This window comes from Macaca fascicularis, chromosome 15, assembly GCF_037993035.2.
Source record: "Macaca fascicularis isolate 582-1 chromosome 15, T2T-MFA8v1.1".
Taxonomy (NCBI): Eukaryota; Metazoa; Chordata; class Mammalia; order Primates; family Cercopithecidae; genus Macaca; species Macaca fascicularis.
Window position 1 is genome coordinate 105,070,180 of NC_088389.1, and position 25,900 is coordinate 105,096,079.

General features: G+C 37.3%; 1 long non-coding RNA gene across 1 annotated transcript; it reads left to right on the top strand.

Annotated features, from left to right (window-relative positions):
• Positions 1 to 12,386: 12,386 nt before the first annotated feature.
• Positions 12,387 to 24,270, top strand: LOC135967584 (uncharacterized). Its single transcript, XR_010581744.1, has 3 exons — positions 12,387 to 12,605; positions 13,005 to 13,320; positions 24,150 to 24,270. It is a non-coding gene; the product is annotated as an uncharacterized lncRNA (long non-coding RNA).
• The last annotated feature ends 1,630 nt before the right edge of the window (positions 24,271 to 25,900 follow it).

Here is a 25,900-nt window from a genome sequence, read left to right on the forward strand (position 1 = left end):
AGCCGGGGGCAGTGGCTCAAGCCTGTAATCCCAGCACTTTGGGAGACTGAGGTGGGTGGATCACCTGAGGTCAGGAGATCGAGACCAGCCTGGCCAACATGGTGAAACCCCGTCTCTACTAAAAATACAAAAATTAGCCGGGCGTGCGGGCAGTAATCCCAGTTATTTGGGAGGCTGAGGCAGGAGAATCACTTGAACTCAGGGGGCAGAGTTTGCAGGGAGCCAAGATCACACCACTGCACTCCAGCCTGAGTGACGAAGCAAGACTGTCTCAAAAAAGAAAAACAAAATAAAAACAAACACAATTATCCTTTTGTGACAATTGATTAGGTAAGAACTGCACTCCAGCATGGGTGACAGACCAAGACTCTGTCTCAAAAAAAACCGGAAAAATTACTATTCGGTAAGTAGGTTTGTGACAGGTTCCCTCATGCCCTCTCTTCACCTGTAAGAGATAATGAAAATAAAATCAGGTTTTACAGGAAAAGCAAATGGGTCCATTCTTTAGCCCTTAGTCAAGTTGAGTGCTAGAATTTGAATTTGGAAATAAACTGGGACAATGCCTGATTTATACGAGGAAACTGAGACACCTACAAAAGTTAAGTGGTTTCCTTGACACACACAATTGAGATAATCAAGAGTCTGGAGCAAGTAATTCAAATATAATTTAAGTTATTTAGCAAGAAGACATGTTCATAATGATCAAAACACATGTATTGGCAATTACTTACGTGTGGCATTGACCAACACAAGTTAAACTGAACCTTGTCTTCCCTATCAAAAGTATTTTCTGCTTTCTCACCCAGAACAAAAAGACTCACTCTGATAAAGACTTAGACCCTTCAAAGCTGTTTTTTAAAACAAAAATGAAACAGTGAAGTGCCTATCATTTAATTTTAGTAGATCAATATCTTTTTAGCCTCAGTTCACTATTCTGCAGTTCTGAAAGCTTATGCCACTACATTGATGCATTTTAGCTTATATTTAGAGCATATGAATTATATATTGTTTTCAAAACAATAAAACAATAAAAATTCTATATTGTTTTCAAAAGTTTTTACATAAGATCTTAATCAGGAAGGATAAGCTTATTCTTAAACATTTATATAATCCAGCTCTTACTGCACTCTCTGCTGAAGTCATTAATATTTTTCACTGCCTTTGCCTAGGTTATAAATTAGGATTCTGATTTCTTATTTTAAAATTTTTGCTATTAAGGAGCCCAGTTCTGATGGTGAAGAGGCTCCGATCTGATACTAATTAGCTATATGACTTTAAGCAAATTATTTAATGGCTAGGAGCCTTGATTTCCTCATCTTTAAAATGAACCATAGTAATATCTATCTGCTTATCTGTGAGAATCAAAGATATCATTAGTATAAAACGGCTTTGTAGAGTTAATAGCACTTTTTGACTGTAAAATGGTGGTGATGATGATACTGATTAGTGTAGCATAGGCAGGTCTTGAAATTATGCCATTTCTCTAGTGAAGTAAGAGAGTGACTTGCTCTTATCATTACCTGAGTCACATTTGACTCACACCTAGGATTTATATGTTGCTTCCTGGTTGTTAAGGGCTAGAACCTTCCTTAACTATTAGATTTCTGTCATCACTGAGCATTAGCTTCCCATGCCCCCTCAAAAACATTTTTAAAACGTGTGAACCCTGTCACCTGCTTCAGCCTAAGCAAAATCTAAGAATGGTAGTCTAGAAGGTTTCCATGGATACAGTCAAATGTCTTATACTACTCCAGTTACGTTTATCTGTTGGGCAAACAATCACATAAGATTTACTTGTCTTCCTAACTGTTCCTCCACAAAGGATGCTGAAGTAAGAGATGACACACAAGTGGCTTGTGTTCCACAGAACTCCCAAATATTTCTTTTGCAGAGACTGAGTCACCTATCTATATTTGCGGAAGTAATTAAAATTATAAACAAAAGTATCTGTCACATACAAGCTAGTAATATTTGTAGGAGTAAAAGCTCTAGAAGGCAGGAACGATCTGTAACATGAAACACCTCACAAACAAAAAAGAATTTTAGGTCATGAGTCGGTAGATTAAAGGCAAAAGAAAATTTATCAAACCTTGACCTTAAATGTATGTTTTCCATTTCCCTCATTCTTAACTTTACACCCACATAATGTGGCAATAACCATTTATTCAAATTCTTAATATGGTCATTAAGTATAAGACAATCACACCCTGGATGGGTCAAATGGCATTTGAAGAAATATATAAGCTTCTTTCCCAAAATCGCTAGTGAGTTCCTGGTTGAATTTGCCTAAATAATTAGCCTCTTTTCCTTCATAAACAAGTTCTCCACTTCAAAGTGATTTGAAGAGCTGGTCTTTTCTCCAACAATCCCCAGATTAAGAGCATTAGCCTAGAGTGAGCTGGGGGTGCTGTCCAGCACAGATGTCAAATCAGCGTGTCCACAACTTGGTTTCATTTTCACTTTGCCCTGTAAACTTTGATGGCTGTGGAAGATAAAACTGCTCTTCCAAGGCTTCTGCCCTATCACTTGGGACTTTCAGAGGCCATATTTTCGTAGATTTTTTATTGACACAATGTAGGAAGCTCAGCAACTCTGCCTCAAGGCCACCATTCTCCTTCAGGTAATTTCTAGGATCTCAAGGCCCCTGAGTAATTTGTAAATACTGTCACAACAACTAGCTCCTTACAGATTATGGTCCTACCTCTGAAGCAAGACAAGTTTTTCAGTTTGCTACTTCGCTCCTACCCACTGAAAAATGTCTTCCTCGTATATTTTCTCCCAAATGCATTGAGCGTGGCTTAAATTTACATTATCCTTCTAAATTAATTTAACCAAACACAAATTATCTTCTATTTAAATAATGAGGTGCACACTCTCATCTATTATTTTCTAATTCTATATTGAGTGTTTATTTTTTCGACTTGCTTCTCCCCATCCCAGCCTTTGATTCCCAACCTCTCTATGATAGCAAATTGTTCCCCATCTCCTCTGCTTCCCTCCTGTACTTACTACTTCCTACTATCAAGGATTAAAAACTCATCAACAATTGATCAGGAAAGTAAATCCTACTTGAAGGTCTCCAAGTGGTTTTTCTTCAGAAGTACAATGAATTTCCAACATTAGTCACACTGCAGAGACTAATATAAATATTTATGCAGTGGCTTCACTTATAAATGGAGGGTCATGCTCATATTGGTCCTGAGTTTTCTTACCAATAATTAACTGTATCATTGTCTCATTAACTAAATGTACTGTATCAACTAATACTACCCACTCCAGGAACTAAATAAAATGCTTCATGGATATGAACTTTGCCATATAAGAAAAGCATGCAATACTGGGTAAATTAAAATTTTGACCAAACAGAGAAAAATTAAAATAAAAAAGAAATGTGTAAAAAGTAAAAGAATACAGCACGCTATTATAGCCCTTGTGGTTAAAAACAGTTCATAAAAGTACTACATAAAATAGATTTAATTTTATATTAGTGAAATAGCTCAAGCCTGTGGGTGGAGAAGTAGGTGGATAATAAAGTTTTTAAAAAATCATTCTTTACATCAACAAAGGGTGAAGTCTGTTCATCATTGTGTGTGACAACTTTTATGTGTCTATTTAATTAGATATAAATGAATCACCCTCTTGAGTTACTATTTATTATTTGCACTCAATTAAGTGAATTTTGACCAAATGGGTTATAATTACAACAGCCATGTTGTATATAATAGCAAATATTTCCCTTTACTTATTTTCAGAGAAACATAGTGATTTCCTTATGAGTATAAATTTGTGTTTCCTCTAGTATACAAACTGTGAAAGATACCAGTGTCACTGACAGCCAGATCCTCACTGGTCCTGTAGAATATTTTATAATTCTATCAACCAAGTCACTTGAAAGGGACTAAAAGATCTTCCCGTTTTTTTTTTTTTTTTTTTTTTGTCTCAATCATAAATGTACCAGGAACAAGATTTCTTAATACATTAATGTTCTCGGTCTTCCTTCATCCTGTAAACCATGTCCACTAAAGACAATGTTACTAACAAAGGGCTCTTCCCTTACTGTCACTCATGTGAATTGCGGTCTTTGCACAATGCTATAAATATACTACTTACCACCCTGGCTTGTCTGTGGAATTATTAGGAATCCTTTTGCCCAACGTTGTCCTTTCAAGCTATCTGACTCCTTCTGTATTAGATGTGTCTTCTTTAAACTGCATAGAGTTGAATTTTAAAAAAAACAATATACAATTGGAGCGCCTCATCTATTTACAGTTTGTTGTATTCTAGACTTAATCAAGTCTAACAGGCAGTTATGTGACCCTCTATGTGGGCAGTGCAAGCACTTCTGTCTTCTTTAATTCCTTTGCAGGATGAAATGTATTTGTGTGTGTGTATTTACATTTTACTTATATATATATGATACAATAAATATGACATTAATATTATTATTTATGTAGGCTATGTTCATTTAGATTAACCCATGGATGTACATTTTGCCTTGCCCTGCATTTCTACCAACATCACTTTATTTCCTTCTGGAATAATTTTTCTCCTACCTAAAAATACCCTATAGTATTTTTTTCAGTGGAGGACTGCAGGTGATAAATCTACTTCAATCTACTCCAACAAATATAATATTTAAAATGTCCTTATTTTACCTTCATATTTTATTTTAAGTTCCAGGGTATATGTGCAGGATGTGCAGGTTTGTTACATAGGTAAACATGTGCCATGATGGTTTGCTGCACCTATCAACCCATTGCTTACGAATGAGACCAGCATGCATTGGCCATTTTTCCTGATGCTCTCCCTCCCCCTTCCCACCCCCGACAGGCCCCAGTGTGTATTGTTCTTCTCCCTGTGTCTATGTGTTCAGATGGTTCAATTCTGACTTGTAAGTGAGAAGGTGCAATATTTGGTTTTCGGTTCTTGTGTTAGCTTGCTGAGAAATGACTTTCAGTTCCATCCATGTCTCTGCAAAGAACATGATCTCATTCCTTTTTATGACAGTATAGTATTCCATGCTATATACGTACCACATTTCCTTTATCCAGTCTATCACTGATGGGCATTTGGGTTGATTTCATGTCTTGGCTATTGTGAATAGTGCTGTAATGAACATACATGTGCATGTATCTTTATGGTAGAATGATTTCTATTCCTTTGGACATATACCCGGTAATGGAATTGCTGGATCAAATGGTATTCCTTGTTCAAGGTCTTTGAGGAACTGCCACACTGTCTTCCACAATGGTTATTTCACCTTCATTTTGAAGAATATTTTTAGTGAATGTAGAATTCTCTATTGGAAATTATTTTCTTTCTGTTTTATAAAGCATCATTTAATTTTCTTCTGTGGAAAAGTCAGCTACTGTCTAAGGATTGCTCCTTTAAAGTCTGTCTCTCTGCTTCTGGTTGCTTTTAAGGTTTTTTTCTTCTTTACCTTTGATTTTTAGCAATTTTATTATTATAACAAGCCTAATCATGAACTTCTGTATCCACCTCAGTTTCATATAGTTTCTGGAATCTGTGTCTAGATATCTGTGATTAGTCCTGAAAAAAAGTCTTGGTCATTAACTCTTCCAAAAATGCATCTGGCTCATTTTTTTCTGTCTTATTCTTTGACTTCAAGTAATAAATGTTATACCTTCTCTTTATATCACCTTTTATTTTGTATCTTAATTCTTGGTGATCTCATTGCTTCCACTGGGATTTTTTTGTCACCCGTTGTTTAGATTACTAATTCTTCTGTTCAACTGTGTCTAATTTGCTATTAAATCTATTCACTGGGGTCTAAATTTTGATCATTTTTTCCATTCAAGAATTTTCATTTGATTCTCTGCCAAAATGTTGAATCTTTACTTTTTAACTTAATAATCCCTGTTATTTTAGTGTTTATGTATAAATAACTCCTAGGAATTGTTTAGACTTTATCATAATTTGATTTCATGGGTTATTTATTTCATCTGCTGTATATTCTGGCTTTTCTTCACGTGAATTTGTCTTCTTAAATTCCTGATTATTTTTATTTTGTACCAAATATTTCATTTATAAATCATTGGTAAAAATAGTTTGAGAGTTGGAACGTTATCTTTCTCCAGAGAGGATTTATCTGTGCTTTTGCTTTGCACAAGTTCACTGGCAGCATAATAGTTCGTCTTTACTCCTATGATGCAGCCCATTTGGGTTACTAGACTAAGGTGAGTTTTTCTGCCTATTGGTTCTGGGCTTCAATAATTGCCCATTTAGTGCTGTTCAGCCCCTCGTCCTCTCAACCATACCTTCTGGAATTGACAAGTACCTATTTCAACTTGCTTTTCCAAGGGAAATACAAACCCAAATGCCATGGCTACTTCTTTGGATCTTTATTTTCTCCTGGCTTCTACTTGATAAGTCTTCCTAGTTTTGTTAATAGTTTGATTCCTTTAAAAATGCCTTTTTTTAGCACATGACCAACAAGTGTACGAAAAAAACACTCAATATCACTAATCCTTAGGGGAATGCAAATCGAAACCACAATGAGAAACCATCTCATACCAGTCAGAATGGCTATTATTAGCAAGTCAAAAAATAACAGATACTGGCAAGGTTGCAGATAATAGGGAACACTTATACACTGCTGGTAGGAATGTAAATTAGTTCAGCCACTATGAAACGCAGTCAGAAATTTCTCAAAGAACTTAACACAGTATTACCATTCAACCCAGTAATCCCATTACTGGATATACACCCAGAAGAATATAAATTGTTCTACCATAAAGACACATGAACGCATATGTTCATTACAGCACTATTCACAACAGCAACAACATGGAATCAATCTAGATGCCTATCAATGGTAGATTTGATTTTAAAAAAAAAAGTGGTACATATATGCTATGGAATACTACACAGCCGTAAAAAAGAATGAGATCATGTCCTTTGCAGCAACATGGATAAAGCTGGAGGGCATTTTTCTAAGCAAATTAATGCAGGAACAGAAAACCAAATACTGCATGTTCACACTTACACGTGGGAGTTAAATGTTGAATACACATGGATACAAGGAAAAGAATAATAGACACCAGGTCTGCTTAAGGGTGGAGAGTGTGAGGACACTGAAGATTAAAAAACTACTTATCAAGTATTGTGCTGATTACCCGAGTGACAAACTTATCTGTACACCAGACCCCTGCAACATGCAATTTTCCCATGTAACAAGCCTGCACATGTACTCCTTGAAACTAAAAGTTGGATAAAAAAGCACATAAATACACATATACCTCACACATATATATAGACACATTTGTTTGAGTATATAAGACAAAATAAGATTTTGCGGTTAGTCAGACTAAAATTTCCTGAGATGAAATAAATATCCTTGGCCATTTCTTAATCTATCTAAATAATTGGGTCTAAATGTAAACATAATCACATACAATAAATTAAAAACTATGATTTCTAATAAATATATAAAATACTTTTTAAAGATTTAAGCAGTTTTTAAAGTTGTCCTTATGAGAAAGTTTGGTTCAAATTACTTAGTTCACCATCATTAGATGGAAATCCTAATTCTAACCATTTTCTAAGGTCCAGTTCAAATTTCATCTCCTCCACAAAGCTCCTTCTGCCACCTTTTCTTCTAGGCAGAACTAAATCCTATTTCGCCTCTGTGCTCATACCTGCCATTTTAAGCCAGAGATTAGAGAACCTCTATCTGTCATTATGGCTATCTATGTGTCCCTTTATGAGAAGGGATGATATATTTTTTGATACCCTTGTCAAGAAACCAAAACAATGAACAACGTACTTAATTTTTTAGCTATTGCAACACTTTTGCACTGACTTTGTACTATTTTAGCATTCTATCAACAAACTGCCCTGAAAATCCAAATAAAATAATTTAAAATAGAAAATTATTGAGAAAAATGTTGTTATTCTCAATTTTAGTAACAGTTTTCAAAATCAAACTTATACCATATACAAAGTATCATGTAGTATTCTATATTGGATAGAAATAATTATGCTGCTGTAATTTAGCTTCAAGACAGTCACCACTGTCTGCTAAATTCTTGGAAGTACAACTTTCATCAACAAAGTGAAAACTCATTCAGTAAATTCTGGGGAATATAAAGGTAAATCTTTCAAGATAAGGAGAAAACACAGCTTCAATTCAAATACATGAGACATAATCTGAAGGTAAACAGATACACATACACACATATATACACACATATACATATACACATATATATACAGAGAGAATATATAATGGAATATATAGATATACATATCTGAGATATCTATATATCTGAGATATTCTTTGCCTTTTTAACTTGAATCTTTTCTAATCCATTCTATCTTGGGTTCTATTGTTCTTCAATTCTTTTTTTCCCCACATATAGTATTGACGTCTTCCATTCTTGTCATCTAAAATTCAGGATGTACTTTCGCAAAAGTTCCTAAATTGTAAATGTTGATGCTTATCACCTATTGGGAAAAAAACAAATCTGATATGGGTAGAAATGAATGAGTCTTTGTTTGGTTAGTCTACGTTAGATACAAGACACTTCTAGGATGTTATGGGCAAAATACTAAAGCCCAGGAAAACCTAACCATGGAACACAACTGTCCCTTGGACTACATTGCCCATAATGTGCCCGAGAGAGCATATATTGACACAGATAGGCCTGTGTCTCTGATACTCCGAATTCATGAATGACTTGACAAACTTTAGATATCTCTAGGCATTGCTATGATGGCTTTCCATGTTTCTCTTTTAATTATGTTATTCAACGTCAGAAGGCTGCAGCTCCAGGAGTACAAAGCGCCATGTTTTGTGCCCTCTTGCCTGCTCAGTTGTGTGTGACTACGGCAAGGTATAAAAAAAAGAAAGCAGGTATATGTGAATGTGTGTGATGGTGTGGTATGCATGGTGTATGAGTGTGTGTGTGTGTGTGTGTGTGTGTGTATTCTGGGCTTGTACTATATGTGGAATGTGTATGGGTGGGGGAGGAGCAGGTACTGAAAGTTATAATGCATAAAACTAGAATTTCAGCCTTAAAAGATAGAATTAAGAATTGAGAAATATGAGAAAAAGTAAATAATCATATATGAATACACTTTAAAATTCCATGAAACAAGACTTTCCATTTAAAATTGCCTTTAATTAGTAATACTTGACATACTCTCTATCCAAGTTATCATTGGTGCGGGGAAAAGAAAAAGAGATCAGCCTGTTACCGTGTCTATATAGAAAGAAGTAGACATAAGAGACTCCATTTTGTACTGTATTTGAGATGCTGTTAATCTGTGACCCTACCCCCAACCTTGTCCTTGCAAGAGACATGTGCTGTGGTAACTCAAGGTTTAATGGATTTTGGGCTGTGCAGGATGTGTCTTTGTTAAACAAGTGCCTGAAGGCAGCTTGCTGGTTAAAGGTCATCACCATTCTCTTAATCTCAAATACCCAGGGACACGTACACGGCCAAAGGTCGCAGGGACCTTTGCCTAGGAAAGCTAGGTATTGTCAAAGGTTTCTCCCCATGTGATAGTCTGAAATAGGGCCTCGTGGGAAGAGAAGGACCTGATCGTCCCCCAGCCCAACACCCGTGAAGGGTCTGTGCTGAGGAGGACTAGTACAAGAGGAAAGAAGGCCTTTTGGCGGATGTTGGCAGTTGGATAGAGAAAAGCATCTGTCTCCTGCCCGTCCCTGGGCAATGGAACATCTCGGTGTAAAACCCAATTGTATGCTCTGTTTACTGAGATAGGAGAAAACCGCCTAACGGCATAAGGTGGGACTTGCTGGTGGGACTTGCTGGTAGGACTTGCTGGCACAATGCTGCTAAAAGGTTTATGGAGATGTTTGCATATGCATATCAAGGCACAGCATTTTCCTTTGAACTTATTCATGTCACAGAGATCTTTATCCATATGTCTTACTGCTAATTTTCTCCCTACAATGATCCTATTGTCCTGCCACTCCCTTATCTTTAAGATGGTAAAGATAATTATCAATAAATACTAAGGGAACTCAGAGACCGGTGACGGTGTGGGTTCTCTGTGTGCTGAGCGCTGGTCCCCTGGGCCCACTTTTTCTTTCTCTATACTTTGTCTCTGTGTCTCATTTCTTTTCTCAAGTCTCTCGTTCCACCTAACGAGAAACGCCCGCAGGTGTGGAGGGGCAGGCCACCCCTTCAATTGCGGCACAGATGAAAACAGAGATGAGGGTGAAAGCTAACACCACCAGCAGCCCAACGCTAGAATATGAGTGGGATTTTCAATTACCATGAAGCAGGTGGAGATGGATTATGAAAAAAATGTGTGAAGTCTTCACCTTACGACATTGATAGGCTTTGTCTCATGAAATAAACACAGCCTGAGAAAAAGGTAAACAGATATTTTGTACTGTTGGAACCGAACTGTCGATTCCCTCCTGGGCAGGGGTCGCCGCGAAGGATCACCGACACGAGATTCACAGCAGAGAGTTGTTTATTACTAGCGCGCTAGGGTCCCAAGCTCTAAGTTGGCCCTGGGACCCCGAGTGCTTGTTACAGGTTGTTTATATAGGCAAACACAAGTTCACACACAGCTTAGGGCGCGAAATTCAAACAAAGCTTTAGGCGCGTGGTAATTGGGTCTGTCTATGGCCTGAGCAAGGTATCTTGTTCTGATTGGTTGGAGCGGGACCTTAGGAGGTTCTTTCCTGGAATTGCTGATTCCGGGAACATCGGGGACATTGAGTCAGGGTGGGACCCCATGAGGTTATCAGGGTGGGACCTCATGAGGCTATCAGGGTGGGACCTCATGAGGCTATTTCCCGGAATTGTCTTTCTGTTTGGGTTCTGGGAACATCGGGGGGCTATCCGTGGCCATCTGGGGTTTAAGTTTCATGATGGCCAAGCTTTCTAAATTTTATGAGGCTTAGGAATTATGAGGCCTAGTTTCAGTACTTCCCTCATATATGACCTTGAACTCAAAGATCCTGAGTCTGTGCTAAGCAGAAATTCTGGGCAGTTCTCTTTCTTGTTTCCGAATAATTCTAATCCACTTATAGATTCACAAAATTCAGGCCTCCTCGTTATCCCAGATCTACCACTTAAAACTGCATAACTTGGACACACCCCTTAAGTTTTCTGAGTCACTTAACATTTTGAAGATAGCGTCTATGTCATTGGTATCAAGAGATTTAAGTAAGTACGGGGCTTAATAAATATTAACTTATTTTACTCTTAAGAAAAAAGACAAAACTGGCACAAAAAAGGCAAATATTTTATTATATAAAGACAGCATAGTTTTATTATGTCATACTACTAGTAGCCTGAATCATCAATTCTATTTGCTGATTATTGCCAAAAGGGAGTGCAGAGGAACTATTCTAAAACTAAAGTAGTTATTTTTGGAAGCCATTCTGTTACTTTCAATTGGTATATAAATAACAACCACATACAATAAATTACCTTGTTTACTTATTTTGGTGCATATTCACTCACGGTTTATTTTGAAGGGTACACCAGAAAATAGCACTCCTGAAAGTTTAGCATTTTGCTTTTTGTCCAGGCAAGCGTGTGATTTTACTTGCCTTAAATTCTTCAGGTATAATTATTTCTGTGATATAATATGGAGTATATCTTGGGGGCCTTTATTGCCCATTTGTGCAGGCACTGAAGCCAATTTGAAGCAATCTTCTGAACAGAATCCTGGCCCCCTGGCATGATTACATCCAAGCAGAGATAGCATGCATGCATTCATACTAGGTTATCTCCCCAAAATCAGGCAACTTTATTTCTTACTTATCTCCTAGTAATTCTGGATCTATATAGAAATGACAAAATCAAAGAGTCATACTCAAGCATCACCATGAAGTGTAATCTGGAGCTATGTAACATATACATTAGCCTTACAAGTCTGGATTCAGGGACAGGATTTTAGAACACACAGACTAAACTGTCCCATGTTCTAAAATATGCAAGTTAGGTCAATTGCCTACACACCTAGACTGCAACCATTTCTAGCCTACCTATTCCCACTATGAGGAATTATTTCTACTGCATCATATGGTGGTATAATGTCATCAGCATGTATGGAAAGCACTTATGTACAGCTATTACATATCTACTGTAACATGTTACCTAGGATATTAGTCATTATATCACTGGTAATTCTCATTATGAGAACTATTTAAAAAAAAAAAAAAAAAAAAAAAGACCCTACCAGTTGTGTCTCCATCTGCCTTTTCTCAACCCTCTTCTCCTTGTGAGTTTCTTACACTCAAAAAGGCCAGTGCTTAAACTCCCAGCCTCTCTTGCAGGTTTGAATAGCCATGATGACCCAGTTCTGGCCAGTGTGACATAAACAGAAGTTGAAGTAGGGGAATGCCAGGAAAGACCTTCCCCCATCCCATGAAAGACATTAGAGCAAAAATTCTCTCCTGCCCTGTACTTCCTTCCCCACTTCCTACCTTTGATAGTTGGAACACCGGCAGACATCTCACCACCAAGAGAAGACAAACTAAAGGATCAAAACAATGTACTGAAGATGGGTAGAGCAAAAGATGAAAATCACGTGGATCCTTAGTGATCCTGAAGGGAAATAAACCTTTGGATGCTTACCTCTACACTTCCTATTGAGTGAGATAATCAAATATCTTCATTACGAAGTCACTGTTGGTCGTACATTGTGTTATTTATTTCTGGTAGTATTCATAAGTGATATAAGATTCAGAAAGAAAATTTAATTGAAATTTATACAAAGAATTTGGATTTTTCCTAAAGATTTGGGTTTCTGGTTTTTTTTTTTTTTTCTACTCATTGTATCATGAACACAAAAATAAACAATATTTTCTTTTTTGTGGTAGCTTCTGTAAAAGTTAAATTGAGTTTTTTATCTACTTGGTGTAAAGAATTATGTTACACATTTTATTTTGTTTTGTTTTTTTTGGTCTCATTCCTGACTTTATTTTCTTCTTCTTTGGCAAAAATGTCTCACTATTCCCAAAATTCCATGATTTTCTCATTTGTCTTATTCAGCAAAACACTTGTCTACTTCAAGTTTTATCACGGACCAGGACTGATCAACCAAATGTGAATAGATATGTTCTATATCAGCTTCCCTAGAACACAAAGCCTGAATCAAGGATGAAAGGAAGATGCTTTTTGGCAAGGCATACATTCAGAGGATCCAGGATGAGGACAAAGGCAACTGAGCTATGCAAGATGTAAAATGATGTTTCAACAACACAAAGCTGATTGTTTGGCAGTTGCATGTATTTCATGCATAGAACTTCTCCAGATAGACTACCAAGAAACACTGTGCTTCAAAGAATTTGATAAGGACTATGAAAGGGTACATAGGATAAAGAAGAAAGAAACTAGGTTTCCTCCATTCTTCTATTTTGGCCCAAGTTACCCCATGGAGAATTACCAGCACACTTAGATTGTATTTGACCCATTGGCAGGCACTCAGAGCCCCAACACCATGCGCTCTGGCATTCACGTAAGTTCAGATAGGATGACACAGCCAAACAATTTAGGTATGAAGCCTGGCTGATCAGTAGAGGCCAAGTAGAGAGCTTTCTGAGGGCAAAAGGCTGAATCTCCCCTAGGTGTCCAACTGCCAGAACTTACAGACAGGAAAAGTGAATCAAATAGCTGGAGGTCACAGAAGGGTCCAACACCCAGGGACTCCGAGGAGCTACAGAAGAGAGGCGTATAATGTCTCAGCCACTTCCTTAAGGGGAAGCTGCTTGCTCCCCACACGGTAATTTGATTTTCCTACAGACTAAAATTTAAATATGGTGTGGTGCTGATCAAAGCAAAAAGAAAGAACAATGCCCTCGTGGAGCAGAGCTGCCCTTAGACTACCCACCTATCTCTGAACGATTGCATTAGAGATAAATAATTTTCCATCTAGTGTGAGCAATTGTATAAATCAGTCTTTTAGTTTCAATGGTGTCAGTTCTTTTTATTTCTTTTTTTTTTCTTTCATAGTATTTTAATGTATGCCATTTTCTGACATTCTATATATTCTTGTAAGAGTGCTTGGCTTCTTTTTGGAAGCGTGTACCTTGTGCCATTTGTTTGCAACTCCAAATCCTTACCTAGACCTTTCCACCTGCTTTCTTCCCCATTGGCAGATGACATTAATGGGCTCTTCCTTGCTTTCTGGCTTCCAGTTAGAATTAACAATGGGGATATCAGCAAGAAATCAGAGACGAGTAGAAAACAACATTACAGGATATTTTTTCTGCTGGGATCCCCTGTCTCAACCTGGCTGTGTCTCTCCAATGAAGGTCACTACTCCTCTCAAGACAGCCTTCTCAAGAAAATTTTCCCTTCTGGGTCCTAGTAATCACTCCCTCTCTCCTCATTCCCCTGGGCCTAGAGGTGGTACCAGCTCCGTGGTTATTAATCCAGTGTTGCTGTACTATTTCTTGTGGTTTCTACAAGTCCACACTTCTGTAGTTGGTTCTTATGTAAATAAATTTTCTTGGAATATTCTTAATTTATGCTTGACATCTGTTTTCTGTTGAGACCCTGATTGCAACAAAACGAAACATTGTATAAGTGCATAAAATTTCCAGATATCTCTCTCCCTATTCCTTCCCTTTACCATCTCTCATCTTTATTTGCCCTTAATGTATGTCAAGCTTTGTGGTTACTAGAAAAAGCAGTATCTAACAGAGAAGACAAACTTCTGCTTTTCCGACTCTTCTCTGATTTTGTATAATTTTTCTCTTCCTCCCACATTTATTTAAAGAAGAGCCACATTCAACATCACCATAGGATCTGCAAGGGTAACGTTAGTTGGTTTCCATTACATTACTTCACAAAAGATATTTTTCAAAAAATAATGAATGCCTATATACCAGATTTTAGTCTTTTCTCTGCCTTAGCATCTGTGTAATCCTTGAAATTCTTTTAACCTCCCCAGGCCTCAGTTTACTCATTTGTAAAGTAAGGGAACTAAATAAAAAGTACTTTCAAGTTTCTTTCAACCCAAAATATCTATAAATGTATTATTATAATTAGGTCCTGAATGATAAATTGATAGATTTAAAAGACCAGTGTTTTACACAGACTTTATAGACACAAGATACGTATGTGTGCAGGTGTATTGATGTATTTTTGTTTATGAAGAAATGTATAGGTGTGTAATGCAATGCCTCTCTAATCTTGAAGTCATTATCCCAACAAACTAAGCACTCTAAAATATAGTTTTTACCCAGAGAAAAGTATACAAGGGTCAAGTTGCAAAAGCCCTGAACATCTTCCCATAGGAAGGGCATTCATTCAAAGACCATCATCAGCCTTTAATTTTCACAAATTATGCTTCTATTAATCATCCACAGACTATCTGATCTAGAGTCCAACGATTGCATAAAAGACATACAAACTTGCCATGCTAATTTGTGAATTAGGAGAAAAGCAAAATCAAATAAAAAATGATCCCCCCATTTTATTATTCATTCCATCAGTGAAAGTAGTGAGAAATGACAACTGTCTATTTTCAACTTGATATGGCGCATATTAGAAAATAACCTGAGAGTTAAGTGAAAATTGCATATTTTGAAGTTATCAAGCAAGACACTAACAAATTTCTGGTCTCTAAATGCAACTAAACATAGTGTTAACCTCCATGTCCGGAGGCAGGACTATTTGTTTATCATTGTAACTTTAGCATCCAGTGCAGCAGCTGACCCACAGTAGGCATTCAGAATATATTTGTCAAATTAACAAATGAATGGATGAAAGAATGTACTCCTCCCTCACAATTTAGACCATGTGCAATACTGATCTTTCTGTCTAAAAACATTCTGGTAGTTTAAGTTCTAAGTCTTACAAAAATGAATATAAAATTAGTGATCTAATTTTCTAACGTAAACACTTAATTGTTCCACAAAATGTATAGCCAGATGCAAGCAAGTAATTGCATATGCAAAACAATAATTTGCAAGTAAAATGACTCACATGTGTGAGGACATATTTTACAGGTGCAATTTAGGTGCAAATTTCTGAAATTTTGAACCCAGGCATTCAGCCCATCTAACAGTTTTACTGTGATATGAAGAATAAAATAGAAAAGCTATCTTGGTTCTGAAAGTGAGCACCTAGACTGCTATATCAAGCAGCTTAAGTCCTTAGGGTATTTGGGCAGAGGGAGTTAAAAATAATAACGAAGTTATTTCATTTGGGAATATAGTTCTTAACCCAAAAGTTACTGTAGGTTTAAATTTCAAATACATTTTCTCACCAGTTCATCCACTCTCACACAGAACTGCCTGCAGGCAAAATCAAGAAGGAGAGGAAATTTGTCTCAGGTCTCAGGAATTCATCTGCTGTTCTTCTGTTTTCTTCTTTTTTCCCAATATTAAGGTCATTCCTCCATATCCAAAATTTTCAGTAGTTAGATAGCGCGATGAACCAATTCAAAGCCTTAGCACCTTGTATTTCAACTATTTCTCACTCTCCTTACTAAGATCAAAATAAACTTGTCTACATATGTTAAAGAAATAATCTACTAAATTTGACATGAATAGTAATTATTAGGTGAGTTTATTAATAATACTTATTTCATTGCCCAATAGTAATAATGATTCTGTAGGGCTATAATTGGGCCTAAGAATAAATATTTTAACAATTAGTCCAGGTAATTCTGATGTAGACCACCATATTTTGAGAAACATGCCTTTAAAACTCCTGTTTTTACTTTCCAAGGTGACATTTAACTAAAAATAAGTGTGAAACTATTAAAAGTTAGTACTAAATGATAGGTTTTAGCATGAGAATTAAAAAGACCTGAGACTTTAACTGAAATCATTGAGGCAGTCCAGCATGATGGGGGAAACTAGAATCATGAATTTAGTTGGACTTTGCTCTGAAAGTGTACTCCTCCACTTGTGAAATATATGACAGTGGACAAGTTCCTGAACTTCTCTGAGCCTCAGTTTCCTTGCAAAAGGATTTAATTAACCCTTTGCTTCCAGGTTTGGGAGGATTGAATGGCAGTAAAGGAAAGAGCCCAGGAAGCTGAGAAGCACATGGAAGCAGAGCTCTGTCTCTGGAGTTGTAAAGGAACAGCTGAATATGTCCTGAGAGCCTGGAAGTGTCAGGAACTTGGACTCAGACTGAGAGGTTTTGCAGGGAGTAACGAAGGCAGTCTAGGTGGTGAGCTGCCTGGACCAAACTCTCAGAATCAGACCTGTATGATAGTATTTCAGTGGACATCAGCACTGATAGATGAAGTTACCAGAAATTAGGCCCAAATCCTAGCACTTTCTAAGACTCCTGAATGAAAATGCAAAGCATGAAATTAAAAAAAAAAAAGAGAGACTCAATTTGATTAAGTGGTGTCAACTGATGAATGAAAAGGTTCATACATTTGTGAAGTGGAGCTTTATTTCTCATAAAGGATTGCAGCCTGCAGGGTGGCCATTCTGACAGGCTGGGAAACATAGCCTCCTTCCAGACTCCAGAAACAGACATTTCAAGGGTGGGAAGAATAAGACAGAGATGTATGCGGAATGAGGTGGCCGAATATACATATTCAATAAGCTATAGGAGGAGTCATGAATATTTATGAAAGGAGAAACATGCGCAGGTGTAATTGAATTCATGCCTCTCGATGGGACCCCGTGTTCAAAAATGGCGGCATTAGCATGATCTGAGAGTGAAGTTGTCAGCCCTCTGTAACAGAACACACAAAAACCCTCACTGCTCGTTCTTCGAAGACTGGCCAGAACCACTTCCTGGTCAGTGGTTTCTTATCGGGAAGGAATGCTGATTGGTTGTGCAGAAACCGCAAAAGGGAGTGGCAGTAGTCAGGCAGTTGGGTTAAATCAGCAGTAAAATTTCTCCAAAGGGCTTGTTTCTGTTTAACCCTTAGGGAAGAAAGCCTAAGAGTGGTTAGCAAGGGAAGGGATATAATGGGACATATCCATCCTCACATCCTGTCATGGCCAGGGGCTCAGCTTCCGAGTTTTCTTTGGTGTCCCCTTGGCCAAGAAATGGTCCATTCAGTTAGTTGGGGGCTTAGAATTTTATTTTCATTTCTTCATGGGTATAGCTCAGTGAGCTATAGGGGATTCAAAGTAGAGAGAAATTTTAATTCCTGAAAACTTAAGAAAGTTTTATGTATTACCCACCTGATGAACACCTGAGGTGCTCCCCCTTCTTGTGTAATATGCTGAACAGGATGCTTTACACAGAGTAATGTGTTCAAAATGTGCTGACTTTCTCACTAGTCACCTAGGGCAAGCAGGTCAATGAAGAAAAGTAAAAAAGAACTAGGGTATGAGGCTGATTTTTCAATGCCCTGGCTGACAAGCTTGCATTAAAATAAATTATGTCATTAGGAAAAACTGATTGTGTGCTGCCTACTATGAAATTTTGTAAAACATGGCCCCTGACCTCTGAATATGAATAAGGAAGGTAGATAAGGCTAGACCTCATGGAAGCTAGCTATTGATCAACAGAGATTTCAAAGGCAAATGAAAGCTTAGAAGGAGTGACTTTTCAAAACTGGAGAAAGACTAGTAGGAGACAGGCCTTGCGCAGCAGTTTACGGGCCACTACCATACTTTACCTAAAGTCTGCCATCCACTATGAAGTAAAGTCATGATGCAAAGCTACCATTTCCTGTCCTCTCCTAAATAGAAATAAAAGGAGATGATTTTTTAATGAATTGTCCTACCTTATTAGTTTCCATCTAGTGAGCATCTGCAATAAGTCTTGTCTGGCCCTGAACTAGAAATGTCATGGATGTTTCTTATTCTTTCAGTGAGGCTGATATTATTATGCCCACTTTTTGCAAAGAATCCAGGAATCAAGTGAAGGAACTTGCCCAGTGTCACAGACTAAGCTGGGTTCCACTCAGCTCTATCTGATACCAAAGCCTGTTAGGTTCCACTGTGTCTGACCCATGGTTTTCCATGAAGTCAATGAGCCTAACTAAAGGTAAGAATCAAGCTCCAGTCCTTCTTCTGTAGTTTCTACCTCTTTTCTTCTTCATTTATCCCAAAATAATCTCACTACCATTTCTACAAAGTAATGCACCCTGGCATATCAGTTATGTGTCTGTTTTAAAAGAATAAAAAATTAATAAACAAAAAAGGAAATATTAATTTTAATGCAATAGCAAATTGTTTCGTTATTGGTTGCTCTAAAATTTACTGAAAAGTAGCCTGTGGAGAATATGCCCAATTTTACTCTCTTTAGCTTCCTTCTCTTCCAGCCTAAAATCCTCAAAAAAAAGCTTATGTTGTATTTTTTTCCAAAAACATTTACTTTCTTACATGAAGAACACAATTTTGAATATTTGTCTCAAACTGTTGTAAATAGAAGTTTAAAAATAAATCAGCATCTACTATACCCATAGCCTCTATAGTGTGGCACTTTCCTATAGAAAATGTGCTGAATTTCAGTCAAACCACGTTTTTTTTTCCTTTTAGTATGTGACTTAAATTGATCTTTTCTCCTACTAGTTTTGCTGAGAGTGAGATTATAATCAAATGTTACATAACAATAGTCAAATATTACAGTACACCATGCCTTTCATCATTGTAGCCTATCCAAGTGTTTGTCCCAAGGTGAATCTGCCTTTTACTATTGAAAAATTGATGCTGGAGACAGTTATACATCTTGCCTGAGGCCATGCAAAGCCAACGGTAGAAATACAAAGTTAAGCATGGAATCAAGTATCCCTATTTCCCTTGTGTTTACTCTTAGATATCTCTACTCCAAAAACTTATATTTTTTAAGAAAAGAATTTTTATTTAGTGCACATTTTATAGTAAGTCCATTATTTGGTTGTAAACTTCTTGAGGGAAGGAACAATTCTATTGATTCTTGGTGTTTAGCAATGTACACCCAATGGAAATTTGTTATAATTACATAATTAATTATATGTCTTCCTTTCCTTATTTCAGAAAGTATTTAGAGGACCTTTCCAGAGCATATAAACTTATGTTATAAGCATATAAATTAGGATATGCTCTTTCCAGAGCATATAAACATATACAATTCAACAAATTAAAAGCGCAAGTAAAATATAATTTAAAATATTATGTGAGATGTAGAAGCAAGATGAAAGATAAAGCCCACAGATGTGGCTAAAATGTGTTTACAATCTTGCAAAATGTTATACTGACTACAAATGGCTCCCATATTTACTTCTAAACTTACTAATAGCAAGTAAGAAAAGGGGAATTAGATCAGTTATCCCATTCACAGAAACTGACCCCTCAAAAAACCACCTACTGTCAAAGAGAAGCAATCTTCTTGATACAACAAGCAGATACATACCCTCCAATTGACTGTTACATATGTGTTAAGTAACTTGTAGTGATTGATTTTGTTTTGGTTTAGTTTGGTTGGTTGGTTTTCTACACATTTCTCTGCCTTTAGGAACTTGGCAACTTACTAATAAATTTACAAGCTAGTAATACCTTAAGCTAAACAATGTCTCTTGTTCATAAATTTGAGTTTAACAATATCAAGTCATGTCCCTTGATGGCTTGCGAAATGCTAAAAATTGTCAGAGTGCCGTGAGTACCGTCATTCCTAGGATTTGATCAATAAGAAACATTCTGATCTCTGTATTGTCTGCCCATTTCTCTCTTGACCCATATAGGTTCTTAATCTTCTAGCCTTTCCTACAAAATCTAGGTTTCTGGAATTCCCCTGACACAGGTAGGCAGCAGCCAAGAGAGAAAGCAGTAGTGCCACCTGGTGCTCAAAGAGATCAGAGCTTGTACATACCTACTCTCCCACTTCCTGCTCCTCCCACCACTTCTAATAAGATTGCCTATAAACAGTACCCATCCCCTTCTTGGGCCTTCCACACTTAGCCCTCAGTATGCATTCTGCAATGCCTTCTCCCATTCATTCTCCCTCCCAGGCTGCCTTCGATGCTCATTTTATCAGTTTTCACTTGTAAACACATTGAATGGTGGGAGGAGAGTCACATGATGTGAGTAACCCCACAATCCTGGCTGGTACCAACTCCAGTGTTAAAATATAGATGTACCAAAGTAAAAATATTTATTGCATTTTTGGGCATTGAACATTGAAAGGATTCCAAATATCGAGGACCAGGGAGGAAATAAGCACAGATGCCGCCATTTGGTGGGTTGTTGTTGTTGTACATTTCAGAGACAAAATACAGTAAATGTTTTACAGACATAGTTGCATTACTATGCGTCCCCTGACATATTGTGCTTGTCACTTTATTATTTAGCATTTATGCGGTATTTTATCTATCCTGTATTATCTTTCACAAGCCTATCAAATAGACTATTTTTCTTCCTATGCAGAACCTTGTCACAAATGACCAGACATGTTAAACTTCCCTCTCATCATACTGAAAGTTCCTAGTGAAAGCGGAAGGAAATTTCAATGCCTTGTCCTTTGCCTTCTATTAACTGATTCATGAAATGACCACTAAAGTCCTAATAATGTATGAGGAAAGGAAATAGATATAAAAAAAATATAGGTCTGTATTCATGGAGCTTTCTACTCTGATGGCCTGGGGATTCCTGAGCATCAAATGAAAATTTGTATCACAATGTGAGTGCCCTACCTAGGTTAATAGACTAGAATTAAGTTATGCACCATAGAGTATAATCATTTAATCTGTTTGTACTAAACTCCTGCATATGGCACGAGAGAGAGGGAGAGAGAAAAAAGCAGAAAGAAACAGTTTAAATGTGCAGCTAATTCCCCACACTGTTCCTTTCAGTGAGCATATACCCTACCGCATGCATGTGGCAGAAGATGGCAGTCAATGGCTCTCAGCCTTAGCTCCGCATGCATGTACCTCTCAGTGTGGAGCACTGAATATGTGTCTAGTTTTAAAGACAGTATGTGTCTTTATTATACATAATAAATATCTGAAGGAAGCATACTCTATGTAGGATTCACAGAGCAATAGTATGTCAGTCTCAGTGTGACATGAATGTAGACTTAATGTATTCTATTTGCTGGGCTATTTAAGGTATTTTCAAGGGTGATAGAACTATTTGTGATTTCGACTTTACGTCTTAATTTCAGACCCTGACACCCAAGGAGATGTAACTCAAATGTTAAAATTGATCTGGGAGAAGGAGGAAGGAGTGACTTCTTGCTTATATCTGTCAGGGAAGGTCTGACAAAGGGGATGGCCTTTAAGTTGAGTCTTAAAGAATGACTGGGATTTGTCTAGGCTAGTTGGGAGGATAGAGTACTCCAAGCAGAGGAAACAGCAGTCTGCAGAGGCAGAACTCTCTAAGTGACGGCATTTTCTAAATATTCTAAATAATTTGATATGCTCAAAGGTTAAGGTACATGTGATGCTGAAACTCTGTTTTTTATTTATTGGGACAACAAAGATGATTGTTAAACAGAAAAGTAGCATGATAACTGTGTCCCAAAAAGGGGCCGTCTGGTGCCTGTGTAAAGACAGCATTTGAAGTGACCAAAGGAGCAGAGATAAGTTTGGAAACTATTGCCTAGGTTCATGTGAGAAACAATAACAGATTAAACTGAGACATTGGCAACAGGAGGGAGTGGAATGTACAGTTTTTAAAGAATATTGGAGTCAGAAATGACAGAATTTGGTGACAGATTGGATGCAGGAGATGGCATTTTTCCAAATTCAAAGATATCTAAAAAGTTGATTTAGTCAAGCCCTGAAGAAGTAAAGCAGCTACATATTTATAAATTTGCTCCAACTCATGAGAGGGGTGTGGGAGTTAGAAATGTACCCAAAAGCAAATCACCGATTAAGGATCCTAGGAAGAATAACCTTCATTGATTTTACAGAGAACCTTTCCCAGAAACAAAATACCAAAATTGCTTCTCCATTAATTATAAAACAATAATTCTTAAAAGCCTTGCCTATGATATCGGTCAAGGTCCAAAATACAAAATTGTATATGAGAAACCATACCATATTTTGGAATTTAATGTATGGAAAAATGGTCTCTACTAAGTAAATTGTCTTACTTAATAAAAGATTGCATAAAAGATATATCTTTCTTTTTTTTTCTAAGCTTACTAGGAAGCTCAAAATTAAATTTAAAATCAGCCTTAGGGTCATGTGTTGTGGCTCACACCCATAATCCCAGCAATTTGGCAGGCCAAGGCAGGAGGATCGTTTGAGCCCAGGAGTTTGAGACCAGCCCTAGCAATGTAGTGAGACCCTGTCTCTATGAAAAATTTTAAAAATTAGCTGGGCCTGGTGGTATGCACCTGTAGTCCGGGCTATTCAGAAGACTCAGGTGGGAGTATCATGAGCCCAGGGGGTCAAGATTGCAATGAGCTATGATTGTGCCACTGCACATTCTGCCCAGGCAACAGAGCAAGACCCTGTCTCTAAATAAATAAATAGATAATAAAATCAGTCTTAATGAGATGGCTAATTATATGTGTCAACTCGACTAGGCCATGGTAGCCAGATATTGGATCAAACATTATTCTAGATGTTTCTGTGAAGATTTTGTTTAGTGGTAATGAACATTTAAAGCAGTAAACTTTGAATAAATAAAACAAATGACACAAATTATTCTCCACAATGTGGGTGGGCTTCATCCAATCAGCTAAAGCTCTTAATAGAACAAGACTGATCTTTTTCAAGGAAAAGAGAATTCTGCCAGCAGGCTGCATTTGAATCTGAACTGTGAGTCTAGGTCCCCAGCCTCCCACCTACCTTGCAGATATGTATATTAAGAAATATACATATACATGTTTAGATATATGTATAAAGAGAGAGAGCACATATATGTACAAATATATCTATATAGCAGATATATATATATATATATAGCAGATATATATAAATACAAATATCTACTATTGGTTCTGTTTCTCTGGAGAACCCTGACTAATACACTCAGCAATTATACTGGTCCTGACAATTTCTTTTCCTTCTTTTGCAAAATCTTAATTTTTTGTTTGTTTTTATGCTTGTTATATATATCTTATTGTAAATACATCATGTTTGGGGGATGTCTTTCAAAATTAGAAAATGTGTTTTGAAATTTAAACACATTAAAATCAGACAGACTGTGCTACGTACTTTTATTTTTCATGTCAATTCTTAAACAACACTGTATGATAAATGATATAGTCCTTCAATAAAGATGAGAAAATTGAGCCGAAGAAAATTTACATGACATTTTTAACTTCCAAGCTCTGCAGATAACAGAACTGTGATGGAACTCAAGATCCAAGTGATTCTAAGTGACCAGCTCCCCAACCCCCCCAACACACAATGAAGCCTCTGCAAAGAAAAGCTTAAATTAAAATAGAACACAAACTCTGAAGGCCTTTACTAGACTTATTTTAAGTGAAATCTCTTGTGACTCAATTTACCTTTTTGCTTGGAAATGACAACTTCTAAATGAAGCAGAATGTCTTTGTCAGTATTCGTTCTTACAAAGGGCAGGAATCCATCACACAATAAGTTAGGCCAAAAGAGGACAGTGGCTTTTTCTTGAATCCTCAGTATTGAAATCAAAGTTTCTGGGCCTCAGAAACTACAGGAAGCAGAAACTCAAATACTTCCCAGTCTTTTTCCCACCCTACATCTTCTTTCCACTGCTCTAAAAGTGGGCTTACTTCTTCTCTCCCTCTTCAGACAAGATTGCTGGGTTTCCTGGGCCCCATGGCTGAAAATAGCCAATGACAACAGCACCTGGGTTTATATTCTGTGAGTTTCAAGAGACAGATAAAATAGTGTTTTTTTGTTGTTGTTATTGTTGTTTTTTCTGAAATCAACTTTCACGGAAAGACATTGGTTAGCCCAATTTGGATCAGTTATCTACACCTAGTAAAATTAGTAGAATCAGAGGCTTGGGTATGAAGTAGATAGCATGTGTCATGTGGTGAGCAGAATTACCAAAAGTGATCCTGAGAGCTCCTTTATAATTGCCTGAACAATGAACCAGCTAGGACCAGAGTTGGAGGAGGGCAGGACAGTGGGGGGAAAGGTGAAAGGACGATCCCCCCTTTCTTTTCTCAGTAGGGGCTGCTGCACTCCCTTCTCTCTGTAGGTGATAACTCCCATTATCTCTCAAGTTCCCAAGTGTTAGACAGTTGGGATTACTAAATTCCTGATGTAAAGGGCTGGTGCTCAAATCCACATTGTCTAGCACCAAAGTACACTGGTTATCCTTCACTGATGGTTGCCCTCATAATTTTTCTATAAGAGGAACACCCCCAGGAGCATGAAGTCCCCCTAATGGAACATGGGTAACTCCACATTGCCTGTCCAGTATAGTATCCTGGCCCTGGGAAGTCTCTCTGTGAGAAAAAGAGAGGAAAAAGACTAGACCTTCTCAGCTAATCCTGTCCTTGTAATATTCTTTTTTAATAAAGCCTATTCTTTAAACCAATGATTCTGATTCCTCAAGTGTGATTCCTAGACCAGAAGCATTAGCACTAGCAGGGAATTTGTCAGAATTGCAGATACATGGACGTGACTCCACACCAACTCAAATCAGAAACTCTGGGAGTGGAGCTCGGAAATCTACTTTACCAAGCACTCTGTGTAATTCTGATGTTTGTTAAAATTTGAGAACCACTAAATTCATGCCATGTGATATTGTGGAATTAGACCTGACCCTCTGAACAAGAGCACAGTTTTCCCCATATGGGTCAGGTGCTCAACCCAAGATCAATCAATGTTCAAGTAAAAAGGTTGTATTGTATTAACACAGTGGCTCCCACTGAAACCATATAAATGTAATGTCATCCTCAATCTTACTCCTTTTCTCTACTGGAGGGAGGTGAGAGAAATGTGAACTTAAAGTGGTCTTGTGTACCAGCATCTTCTGTGGTTCTCATGATATTCTTAGCCACAGTGTTGGCATCAAAGAGCTTCAAAGTAAATTTCTGTGTCCAACATCCTAACCAGAGATACCCCTCACAAACACACTACAATTACAAGG